The sequence below is a fragment of the Ranitomeya variabilis genome, chromosome 2 (genome assembly GCF_051348905.1).
Source record: "Ranitomeya variabilis isolate aRanVar5 chromosome 2, aRanVar5.hap1, whole genome shotgun sequence".
Lineage (NCBI taxonomy): Eukaryota > Metazoa > Chordata > Amphibia > Anura > Dendrobatidae > Ranitomeya > Ranitomeya variabilis.
Genome location: NC_135233.1, coordinates 317,475,395 through 317,489,028, shown reverse-complemented (window position 1 = coordinate 317,489,028; position 13,634 = coordinate 317,475,395). Strand labels below are relative to the sequence as shown.

The following is a 13,634-nucleotide window of genomic DNA, read 5'->3' as shown; positions in this document are numbered from 1 at the left end:
GGTCACACTATCAGTATTTGGTCAGTATTTTACATCAGTATTTGTTAGCCAAATTCAGGAGTGGGTGATAATACAGAAGTTGTGCATATGTTTCTATTATATTTTTCCAATAATTGTTCCACTCCTGGTTTTAGCTTACAAATACTGATGTAAAATACTGACCAAATACTGAGAGTGTGACGGCAGCCTCAATCTTCTTTATAGCTGAGGTCTGAAGGTTTATTTTGTAAAATTGGCTCATATTTGGAATGTTAGATACTTCCCTCCACCTTGACTAAAGCCCCAGTTCAGGTCCCAGTTCAGGCCCCAAGAGCATAATACTGCCTCCAAAATACTTTACTGGAGAAAGGAAGTTTTTTAGTGATGAAAAACAGAAGTGTATCTAGATTTTCCGGCACCAGGGGCAAGAATTCAGTTTTGACACCCCCCCCCCCAAAGCACATAGGCAATTTGCACACTTGCAGTCACGTGCCACCCAGCTGCTCTTCCTAATTCTCTCAATGTTCAGTGAAAAACTGAGATTGTCAGAAGAAAAGCTAGTTGTCATGCGACAGTAAGTGAGAAAATTGTATGAGTGAGGTGGCTATGTGATCACTGATGGAACCCACAAGCAGTGCTGATTTCTGACAGTAAGTATATTGCACACTGATAGGGTTTGCATGCTACAGGGCTTCATTATTTTTATTATTATACATTTTTATAGTGCCATTCCATGGCGCTTTACATGTGAATACGGGGCAAATATAGACAAATACATTAAACATGAGCAAAAAACAAGTCACACAGGTACATAAGGAGGGAGGACCCTGTCCGCGAGGGCTCACAGTCTGCAGGGGATGGGTGAGGATACACTAGGAGAGGGTAGAGCTGGTTGTGCGGCGGTTCTGTATGTTGAGGATCACCGCAGGCTGTCGGCTTGTCGGAAGAGGTGAGTCTTCCGGTTCTTTTTGAAGGTTTCTATGGTAGGCGAGAGTCTGATGTGTTGGGGTAGAGAGTTCCAGAGTATGGGGGAAGCATGGGAGAAGTCTTGGATGCAAATGTGGGAAGAAGAGATGAGAGGGGAGTAGAGAAGGAGGTCTTGAGAGGATCGGAGGTTGCGTGTAGTTAGGTACCAGGAGACCATGTCACAGATGTATGGAGGAGATAGGTTGTGGATGGCTTTATATGTCATTGTGAGGGTTTTGAACTGGAGTTTCTGGGCGATAGGAAGCCAGTGAAGGGCTTGGCATAGGGGAGAGGCTGGGGAATATCGGGGAGACAGGTAGATTAGTCGGGCAGCAGAGTGTAGGATGGATTGGAATGGTGCCAGAGTCCAGAGAGTAGGAGGTTGCAGTAGTCAAGGCAGGAGATGATAAGGGCATGCACAAGTGTATTTGAGGTGTCACATCAAGGAATGCTTCATTTGATAATTAATGGGCTTGGAAGTCCATGAAAGTCTGCAGTCATGCTATGCGACTAGAGACTTCTGAATTCTCACAGCGCATTTACTGTACACTTTTAGAATTTTCCCTTGCACAAATATGGGATTTGTATACTTCTGGTCACATTCCAACTAGACATGTCCCTTCCTCACTCAATTCATTTTCATTGAGTGAGGCCATGCATGTCTAGTCGGCGTGTGACTGCTTGTTTTCAAATCGCTATCAAATCGCTATCACAAGAGAATCCTGACAGTGTGCAGTGCACACTGCGAGAATTCAGAAGTCTGCAGTCACATAGAAAGACCGCAAACTCGCCACAAAATTGGACAACCCGTTTAATGTTTCAAACATAAATAAAAATTACATCCAAGTAACTCAAACATGACGTTGTGTCTGATTGGAGTCATTTGTTTTTTTTTCTTCATTTTGTTCAGACTTCATGATGAGTTTTTTCATCCACAGCTTGTCACCGTAAGCTTCAATCTTCTTCCGTCACCTTCATCTTCCATACATCCTCACAAGATGTCCTTAAAAAATAGCAGTGTCGTTATAACGCTCCTGAATAAGTAATAATAATTGTATTTATAAGTAATTGCCTCTCATTATATTCCCTGCATAAATTACCACCCACACTGTCCCTCTTATAGTATATGCTCTCCACTCTGCTCTCTCCTTTCCATACTGGGCCCCCTTTTCACACTGTACTGTCCTGACACTATGTCTCTCCAATAGGGCCCAGACTCTATTCTGCGTCCCCTCATCATACTCACCCTCTTTGGTTTACTGTCCCTTCCTGGATGTGACCTTAAACTGTCACCGCATGCTACCTCCCCTAACTACTCAGTCGCTATTCTGTGGCCTCTCACGCTTTTCTCCAGTCATACTGTGTGCTCACAATGTACCCCTCTATAGTCTCCTCATGTATTTCCCCCTTCTTATACTGTCTCCTCTCACGTGCCACAACTAACAATACTGTCTGCTAATATATTTACTCCCTCACTCTCCGCATTATCTCCCGGATGCCTCTGGGAACAATTTTCTTCTTATCTTTGCATCAATATTTATGGGCTGACCAATTCTAGTTAATGTCACTGCCAAATTAAAGCCACTTCTTGATAATCCTTTAACAGGACTCCATGGTATATCTAAGGGTGCGTTCACATTGTTTATGCACAGATTCAATGGCCCGTTGGGGCTTATGTTCAAACCCCATTACAAACCAGGATTCGGAATTTTTCCAGAAAGGAGCCATAGACTGTAATGGAGCCGATAGAGCGAATGTGCGCTCTGATTGCCTCCAGAAGGGGTATATGCCAAAAATGAGGCACAACACCGACGCAGTCCTAATGCCTTGGATTGGTTTGTGTACCCTTCTCCTGATTGCTTTTTGCTGTTTATAGGCCACGGATTTTGCAGTAAAATGTCAAGAAATATCTACTAGAACAACTAACATATATATGGAGCTAATCATAATCACTTTAAATGATGGCAGCTACTGTATGTACTCACAACTATTTAACATTAGTTTAAATTTCTGACTCATTCTGAGCACAGCCACATAGCCAATTATTAGAATGTGTTCACATTTAAGCAACCACAATATTTTAGTTTGGTTATTTTTATTTTTCACCCCAAAATGATATCATTTTGTTTCTCAACCAATCTGTACAGAGTATAGGTCACATTAAAGGTGGGAAAAGTCCTGACATTATTCCTTTTGGTATGATTTTTTTTTCACACGACAAAAACCTTATAGGGGTGTGTATACTTTTCCTATCCATTGTTTACAGTCATGTTCCCTTAACCCCTTCATGATATCTGCCATACATGTAAAGCGCAAATTGGAAGCAAATGTATGGAGCAGGCATGCCCTACATCTGGCAGGTGATGGCTGTTTATTACAGCCAAGACCTGCCATTAGCAATCGCGAGTGGAGTGATGCTCTGCATGAGATTGTTAACTGTGCATCTCTGACAGCAGCATTTAAAACATGCTGAAATGTGTGTGTGTCATTCGCTCCACCCATCGCTGAACCTGTGATATGATCATGAGTTGCCAATGGGTTTGAAGGAGACTGTGATCTTTGTTATATGCAGCGATGTTGTGGCATTGCTGAGTATAGCACAAGCGATCTGATGATCATATCTTCAAGTCCCTTAAAGGGTCTAACAATAACAATGAAAAGTATAAAAAAGTTTTAAAAACATGAAAAATAATTTATAACTTTCTAATCACTCCCCTTTTCCCTGTTAAAAATAAAGATGTCAAAAAAATGAAAAAATACTCATGTGGTATTGCCACGTTAAGAAAAGTCCAATCTATCAATATACAGTATAAAAACAACTCAATCAGTAAACGCCGTAAAAGAACAAAATTCAAGAACGTCTTTTTGGTCACTGCGATTCCACAAAAAAATACTGTAACAAGCAATCAAAAAGTCGAATCTATCCCAAAATGATATTGATAAAAACATCTTGCCCCTCAAAAAGTAAGCTATCACACCACTCCATGGGCCAAAAAGTAAAAATGTTATGGGTTTTGGAAAATGGTGATACAACCCCAATACATTTTTTTGCAAACTTCTGCTTTTTATTGATATTAAAATAATAAAAAGGGCATATTGGATACTACCATAATTGTATTAATGAGGGTAATCATATTACAAGGTATTTTTTACGACAAAATGTACACAGTAAAAACAATTCCCAAAATACAATGTTAGAATTTCATTTTTTTTTCACAATTTGAAAACACTTGGAATTTTTTTCCCATCCCATTTTTAGAACACTATGTGGTAAAATGAATGATACCATTCAAAAGTACAACTTGTCCCATAAAAAACAAGCCCCCACATGTCAATATGGACAGAAAAATAAAAGAGTTATGGTTCTGGGAAGAAATGAAATGCAAAAATGGAAATTGGCCCTGTCATGAAGGGACTAAGAATGAGAAAAAATAGGATTCAATGGATAGTAAAAGTTTATAGTATGCAAACCATGGTGTATAACATACCAAAATAAGTGCAAAAGTGCATAGAGAGACAGTAAAAAGAATGTACAAAAAGTGGCTTATGTGGTAATTTATTCGTATACAAGCCATAATAAAATGTGGAGTATCTCGATATTAAGGTTAGTAACCCCAAAGATAACTCTGATCATAGTATTTAATAGAAAGTTATACTGAAGATCCAATTCTGTTCAAATTAGGCAATATGTGAAACAGTATATTCATAAGATGGGGGGTACCACTAGTGTTGCGGAACACAGTAAAAGTAATCAGATAACCAACCATAGGCAACTATATACTTTGCTGTGAGCAATGAAGCCCAATCGCTCTGACACATCAAAAAATGCTATGTCATAAAAACATACCAGTGACACATTCACACAAATCAAGGAAAGTGACAATGAGGTTTATCAGCAAGTTAACATTCTAGGGTGCATAAGTTGGCAGTACAGACTGTAGGAAATTAATCATACTCATCTTATAATGATATCATCTATATCCGTTGCCTTGTAAAGACAATCTATTGGCATTATAAAGAGTGATTAGAGGAATAAGGAACAATGTCACCCAATTTTTAGGAAAATGTCATCACCTTCCTCTGGGACTTCTCGCTTTTCTCATGGTGGATGATCCCCATTAAATAGACTACCGATGCATTTCCTCATTCGTGATTCATCAGGGAAATTTGCCATAAATGTCACTGCACCTTGCGATTAAGAAATATTGCTGCCATTAGGTACTTACTAATGTGTGTCCTTTTATGCATGTAGCACCTTTGCAGCGCCCCAGAGTCCTGGTCGTTGATGTTATTCTTCCACCATGGGGAGTGATATTATGTCTGATGGAAATAACGGAGATCTTCCTACCAGGTATCACAAACCATACACCACACTTCACACTCCAGCCCACCAGGGGGAGCCTTGCTCCTATCTACTAGGGCACTCCTCACAATTAGGTAAAACTGGTAGGCTGGATAGAAAGTTAGACAGAAGCTGACTGGGCTTCGCCCAGGTAACATCAAGTCAGAAGCTGACTGGGCTTCTCCCAGGCAGCATCCTGTCAGGCAGACAGAGGGGAAGGAGGAACATCAGAGCTGCAGACAGAGAGGTCCCTGACAGGGGTGGGATCCTGTCAGAGGCCTAGACAGAAGGCCATGGAGCTGCGCCTGCTCCACGTGTGGCAGCATCCTAAGAAAGGACACGAAGAGAATTGTATTGTAGCGGGTGAGAAACAAAGTCTTAGCACAAGGAGATAAAACCAGAAGGAGTTCTGCCCTGTAAAAGGCTGCCTCCTTCTGAGGTGCAGAAGCTGGTAGCCAGAATTCCGAGGGAGTAATAGTCTCTACGCTTTACTTCAGAGACTAGCAGGACAATTAATTCCACATTGGCTGCTCAACCATATACCCAGGAGGCACGGTGGCAACTTGTGGGGGCCGGGGCGTCTCAGGAGTCCCAGTAGAAAAGCCTCAGGCCACCAGTCATACGGGTTTTTCCTATCCATACCATCTGGGGGACAGAAAGGAAGACATAACATCTAGAACATCTACAACAGTTGTGAGGACCTTACCGAGAAGCTCAGCAGGGAGGTACTACAACACACAGGCGCTAGAGGAAGGCTACTGATTACCACCTGGATAAGGGGACTCTGGATTTGCCTTCAGACTGGCCAGACTCTGCTTGCCCTGTGATCCGTTGCTGTGGACTGTGGATGCTCAAGCCTTCAGTAAAAGGTAAAGAGACTGCAACCTTGTGTCCTTGTTATTCACTGCGCTTCACATCATCCACCATCACCATCTACACTTCTGGGAAGCCCTGGGGATACACTTCACCTGTGGGAAGGTATACCATCTTGCTGCCATAACATCACCCCAGCGGACACCTAAGCAGCGTCGGTCACCCTGACCAAATACCACTGGTGGCGTCACGAACTACCCCTTTAAAGACCTTTCCCAAAAACCATAAAAACTCTTTTCTTTATTGGACGTCTCTCAAAGGGCCACGGACCGGGTCAGGCCACCGTGACATCCCCCGAAACCGAAGGACCCGGTACCGAGTACCCCATTACCCTTACGTGGGGGCACTCCACCTTCACTCGGTCAGCAGAGCATGACATATTTCCAGTTGGTGGAACGCAAACCGAAAGACATGCCACCGGCTTTCAGTTAGTGGAACACAGAGTTGGTGGTGACATGCATATGTCACACCCGACATCCATGTCCCCAGCTACGGCTCAGCGGTGAGGCACAGATGTTGGTCCTCATATAAAAGTCCACAAGTTAAAGTGAGAATCACATCTCATAGGCACCCATCTCACTTAATAAAGAGGTAAGGAGGTGATTCTCTGTAGGACCAATAATGTGGATAATAGATTTCCAAATTATTGGTCCAATCCAAACAATATTTTTGACAAGGCTAATGCCAAGCGTATTTTTTCCATCCAAGGATGGAGAGGCAACCCATGGACTGAAAAATCTCACAGAAATGAACCACTTGAGTGACAAAAAAGGCTATTTTTTCAAATTTACAGAAAAGAGGAAGAAGGGGGAAAGAAGGGGGGAACGACCAATATCAAAATTTATAGGATTATACCGGGAGCGTGAAAAGGCAGACCCTGGAGAGAAAGTTGGGGGAGGTGGGGCTGGGATAGAGGAAGGAGGGGTGGGAAACTATTATATTTCTCATTTAGCTACTACACTAGTATATGCTTTACCTAACATGGAGGATTGCAACCTAGGGACCTGTGTAAATGGCGCCCCCACTCATCAACATCTTAACCTTATATAACTGACTCTTCATGTCTCCTGAATTAAATGAATATGGCAAAAGAAAGCTGCTTGTTCAGACCATTGGGATGATTCATTTTTAAATTGAAAATTTGTTTATTTGTGGAGTATCATACATCCCCGTCACCACGTCTCTCGTAAGGGGGTTAATCTTATCTATCCCCATAAATTTCAGCTTATTGATGATACCTTGGTGGCATTGGCTTAAATGTTTTGCAATAGGTGTATCCCTTTTGCTAATGTTATCGTGAATGTGTTCATACACTCTCCTTCGAAGTTCAGGCCTGTCTACCATATGTATTCAAGGTTGCATTCACATGTGGCTTTGTAAATTATGCCCGTGTGTGGCAAATGATGAAATGTCTGATAGAGTAAGTATTCCCTGTGCTGTTGCTTGAAAATTCCTTTCCGGGTGTAATTGCTCTGCACGCCTAACTATACTTAATAAAAGTTACATTTTAATTTTGCTATATGAAAAACTAAGTGAAAATAACCACATTCTTGTGCCAACATATACAGTAGTATACATATGCATTAGCAGTACATTGGGAATCTTTTGTCCAATTTGGGAAACTAAAGTTAAGTTTATACTAATGATAACTATGTCATTAGAGATGAGTGAGCCGTCTTCATTGAGTGTTGCCAAAAAATGATGCTTGCTTGCTATCTGATGCTTCAAGAAATGGTGAGAGGCAAGTTGTTTTCTTGTGAACCACAAATCGATTCTCAAAATGTTTGAATTTACATTAAGCTGCAAATTTCAGGAAATTCAACTCCGACTTAATCACACAAATCAATCTGCCCTTCTCTCTCTGTCACTAATTGAGATTTGGTACAGTCCTGCTCACCATTATAGGCACCCCTTCATTTTTTTCAGAGACTGTGCAAAATCTTCAGAAATAAATGGAAATGTACCAAAGTTATATCCTCAGGATATTTTAATTAGTGCTGCAAACTTATTTCAACATTCAAATATTGTTTTTCAACTTACATGTTGAATTTCAAATAAGAACCAGAATAAACAGCAAGTGCATCAAAAGGCACCACTAATTAATACTTGGTTGCACACCTTTTAGCATTTATGACAGCCTCCAAACATTTCTTGTAGTCATCTATAAGCTTATGGCACTTCTCAGCTGGTAATTTCTCCCACTCTTCCTTGGCAGTTTGTTCAAGCTCTTAAATGTTTGAAGGGTTTTTTCTCCCAATGACAGATTTCTGCTCACCCCAAAGATGTTCAATGTGACTGAGTTCATGACTCATCGCTGGCCATTTTAAAACAGTCCATTTCTTTTTCAACCATTCCTCTGTACTTTTGGATGTGTGCTTTGGGTCACTGTCTTGCTGGAGGACCCATAGTCTTCGGCTCAAACCAAATTTTCTTACACTGGGTAGGACATTTCACTCTAACATCTCTTGATAATTATCCAATTTCATGGTACCTGTGATACGGTCAAGGCCTTGAGTACCAGACACGCAAAACAACCAAACGGCATTATGGATCCTTCACCATCCTTAACTGTTGGTACAGTGTTTTCCTTATGAGCTGCATTGCACCATCCGTAAACAAACTGTTACATTGTTTTGTCAAAAAGCTATATTTTTGTTTCATCTGTCTACAGAACATTTTCATAGAAGGATTTTGCTTTATCAAGGTACTCTTTGGCAAACATCAGTTGTGCATTTTTACGTCTTTTCTTAAGCAATGGTTTCTTCTTTGGCCTTCGCCCATAAAACTCTACTTGGTTTAGTGTGCAGCATATGGTACTTTTTGAAACCATGACCCAAGACTGTTCCAGGTTGGCTTTCAGGTCTTTGGATGTTTGATATGGTGTTTTTTCCAACATTCGCACCAACATTTAAAGACATACAGGTGCATCTCACAAACTTAGAATATCATCAAAAAGTTAATTTCAGTTCTTCAATACAAAGTGAAATTCATATATTATATAGAATCATTACAAATAGAGTGATGTATTTCAAGTGTTTATTTCTATTAATGTTGATGATTATGGCTTACAGCCAGTGAAAGCCCCAAAATCATTATCTCAGTAAATTAGAATACTTTATAACACCGACTTGAAAAAATGATTTTAACATAAGAAATGTTGGCCTACTGAAATGTATGTTCAGTAAATGCACTCCGTACTTGGTTGGGGTTCCTTTTGCATCAATTACTGCATCAATGTGGTGTGGCATGGAGGTGATTGGCCTGTGGTACTGCTAAGGTGTTATGGAAGCCCAGGTTGCTTTGATAGCAGCCTTCAGCTCATCTGCATTGTTGGGTCTGGTGTCTCTCATTTTCCTCTTGACAATACCCCATCGATTCTGTATAGGGTTAAGGTCAGGCGAGTTTGCTGGTCAATCAAACACAGTGATACTGTTGTTTTCGAACCAGGTATCGGTACTTTTGTCAGTGTGGACAGGTGCCAAGTCCTACTGGAGAATTAAATTTCCACCTCCAAAAAGCTTGTTGGCATAGGGAAGCATGAAGTGCTCTAAAATTTCCTGGTAGATGGCTGTGCTGACTTTGATCTTGATAAAACATAGCGTACCTATACCAGTAGATGAGATGGCTCCCCAAACCATCACTGATTGTGGAAACTTCACACTAGACCTCAATCAGCTTGGATTGTTTGTCTCTCCACTCTTCCTCCAGACTCTGGGACCTTGATTTCCAAGGTCTAGTGTGTTAGGGCTGGTGGAGTACACAAGTAAATATAGAGATAGTATATGCGTTCGCAGCCCGGGGTCCATCGTGCAGGAGTGGAAGCTGCTGCTAGTAAATGGTGGCACTATATGGTGGTACTACGCCTGAATGGACACGGGTTCTGTCACCCAGTCTGTATAGGAGTGAACTCTGTTGCTTCACAGAGTATCCGGGATGAAAGGTAACGCTGTGGTCTGTTAACCTCACAGAGGATCAAAGCTCTCTAACGGAGCAGGTAGTAAACAGTGGTCATACAGTCAGCAACAGCACACAAAACAACTCCTCTCCGGAGGTGCTGGAATTCTAGGGGCTATACTCCAGCCCTAAATTCACACAAACAAACCTCTCTCCGGAGGTGCTGGAATTCTAGTGGCTATACATCAGCCCTTAATTCACACAAACAAACTCCCCTCCAGAGGTGCTGGAATTCTAGTGGCTTACAGCCGACCCTGAGCACATGCTGACACAGACCACAAAGTAGCTAAGCTCAAACACTCATGAACATAAGCTGATACTAGCACATGGCCATGCGGCCATGCAAACCTTTTATAGCGAAAGCTCTCCAGGACCTTCCTAGTGGTCCAATAGGAACTGCTTCAGGACCTGAGCATGTGAACCCGACCTCCAATGAGAGGTCATCCCTTGGGCATGCTCAGAAGAGGAAAAGCAGGACTTAGTCCCAGGAGCGTCTGCTCACTGCTGAACAGTGCTGGTTGCAATGGCTGAGCCTGGAAGATCAGCAGTAACCAAGCGCACAGTATCTAACTGAGCCAGATGCTGGGACTGACGTCTCAGCTGAGCAGGCTCCACTGCGGCTGAAGAAGAATGGGAGACCGCAGCGGAGGTGGCTCGAGATTCCCCCTGTTCAGCGGCAGGAACTCGACACCTAACATAGTGTGAAGTTTCCAGAATCAATGATGGTTTCAGGAGCCATGTCATCTGCTGGCGTAGGTCCACTGTGTTTTAGTAAGATCAAAGTCAGCGCAGCCATCTACCAGGAAATTTTAGAGCACTTCATGCTTCTTTTTGCCGACAAGCATTTTGGAGGTGGAAATTTAATTCTCCAGCAGGACTTGGCACCTGTCCAGACTGACAAAAGTACCAATACCTGGTTTAAAAACAATAATATCACTGTGCTTGATTGGCCAGTAAACTCATCTGACCTTAACCCCATACATACTCTATGGGGTATTGTCAAGAGGAAGATGAGAGACACCAGACCCAACAATGCAGAGGAGCTGAAGGCTGCTATCAAAGCAAACTGGGCTTCCATAACACGTCAGCAGTGCCACAGGCTGATCGCCTCCATGCCACACCACATTGATGCAGTAATTGATGCAAAATGAGTATTGAGTGTATTTACTGAACATACATTTGAGTAGGCCAACATTTTGGATGTTAAAATCATTTTTTCAAGCTGGTGTTATAAAATATTCTAATTTACTGAGATAACGACTTTTTGGTTTTCATTGTCTGTAAGCCATAATCATCAAAATTAACAGAATAAGCACTTGAAATAGATCACTCTGTTTGTAATTACTCTATATGAGTTTCACTTTTTGTATTGAAGAACTGAAATAAATTACCTTTTTGATGATATTCTAATTTTGTGAGATGCACCCGTATCTTGTCCAGTTTCCTTTTTTCCCCATGTCCAGGGAGGTTCCTCACAGTACCATATTTGTCAAACGTCTTATTAACATTGCACACTGTTGAACCTAAGATACCAAGGTCTTTGGAGATGGCCTTATGCCCTTTGGAAGTCTTGTGTCTGCTAATAAAAGAATTGCTGATTTCCTCAGACAGCTCCTTTGTTTTCACCATTGAGACAAAAGGAACAGGGCCTACCATGTCGCTTTTTAAAACATTGAAGTCATCATTTATTGGCTAAGTCAAGTCACATGGGTACTGACAATTAATCACAGTTAATTCTCATTTGTGATTTACTGCGGTCAAAATGTATTTCCATGCTAATTCAATGCAATGGGTATAGCATCACAGCAAGGTTTGGGTTTTTCTATTTTTCCCTTCCATTGTTTTTTGTTTTAAACTATTATCTATCATTTACTCTTTTGTATTTAACTTGAGAGCTCTATACAAAAAAACTGTTTAGTTGATTCTTTTTTTTAACATTATGTAGTTAAACTTCATGGGTGCCAATAACGATGAGCAAGACTGTATAATGAATATTCTGTAACAAAGATTAAAAATAATCAGCAATAGAAATAACATTGCCTTTCACTGGGAAGTAAATGTATTGTTTTATTTTATTTTGACCTAGATCTACAGAGCTTAAAGCCACATCATTTTGTGCATTTCAATAATTGCATTGTAAAGTTTAGGCTAAGAAGTAGTTCATTTTTAACGAATCATAGTAAGAAATATGAAAATCTTTATTTTTTTTAGTTGTGGTCAGAGAGCTAATACATTTCAGAATAATTGGGAGCACTAATTACATGAAATGCCAAAGTCTTTTGAAGCTTTCTGCCATGGGATGTAGCTCAGAGTAAAAAGGGCAATGACCTCTCAACCCATCACAATAAAACCACGTTTTGTGCTTTCTGGCAGAAATCTTGTGTAGCATGGGAAACTATTTTTTATTTTGTTTCTAATTAGACACATTTAGTCAATACAAATAAGGATTTTTCTTCTCTTGTCATCAATGTACATATCACGGTCTTTATAAGAGAGACATATAACCACAACAGATATGTATTGAGATTTAAATTGGTAAATGTAAATATGAGATTATTTTTAATGATATTCTCTTTTGCATAGTTGGAAAATGACTTAATGATACTTACGAAACTCTTGATCAAACATGGAGAGCTTAAAGGGTTTGTCCAGGACCTTAACATTGATGGCCTATCTCTAGGATAGGTCATCAATGTCTGATTGGTGATGGTACGACACCTGACACCCATGCTGATCAGCTGTTCCCTGTGCTGATGGTTGGAAATGCTCAGTTACTGAGCTGCACAGGTAATAAGAGAAATGTACATCCGCCAGCTACTCAAATCAACAAGGGTTGAATGTGCAGTACCTAGCAGTGGCCACTTTTTAGTTGACAAATCTGTGCAACTTCATAAGTGAGCAGTTCCAGCAGCCTCCAAAACTGGGAACAGTTGATCGGTGGAGTTGCAGGGTGTCGCACCGCTATGCAGGCTCAGACTGGCCCATAGGGTAACAGAGATTCCTCCAGTGGGCTCCTGTCAAGATCTGGGCTCCTAACCCCACTGTATGGGCAGTACTTGGCATAATTCACTATACAGAAAAAAGCAGCAACTCATCATTCATTAACCAAACTACCCAGTTTATTATTATATAGAGATATAGGTACATTTTTCTCTTCTCTTCTTCCCAGAGCCATAACTTTTTTAATTTTCCATCAATATAGCGATGTTAGGGCTTATTTTTTGTGGTACTTTTGAATGATACCATTGGTTTTACCATGTCATGAAACAGAAAGCGGGAAAAAAATTCCAAGTGCGGTGAAATTGCAAAAAAAGTGCAATACCTTACTTGTTTTTTGTTTGGCTTTTTGCTAGGTTCACTAAATGCTAAAGCTGTCCTGCCATTATGATTGTCCAGGTGATTGCGAGTTTATAGACACCAAATATGTCTAGGTTCTATTTTATCTAAGTGGTGAAAAAAAATTCCAAAGTTTGCTTAAAAAAAAAAAAAAATTGCGCCATTTTCCAAGACCCGTAGCCTC

At 40.9% G+C, this 13,634-nt stretch overlaps 1 long non-coding RNA gene across 1 annotated transcript in view; it reads right to left on the bottom strand.

Moving 5' to 3' along the window:
• Positions 1–651: 651 nt before the first annotated feature.
• The window catches only part of LOC143805699 (uncharacterized), a 95,179-nt gene continuing 82,196 nt past the window's right edge, over positions 652–13,634 (bottom strand). Inside the window, exon 2 of the long non-coding RNA XR_013221307.1 lies at positions 652–1,948. This is a non-coding gene — a long non-coding RNA (uncharacterized LOC143805699). The remainder of the gene's footprint in view (positions 1,949–13,634) is intronic.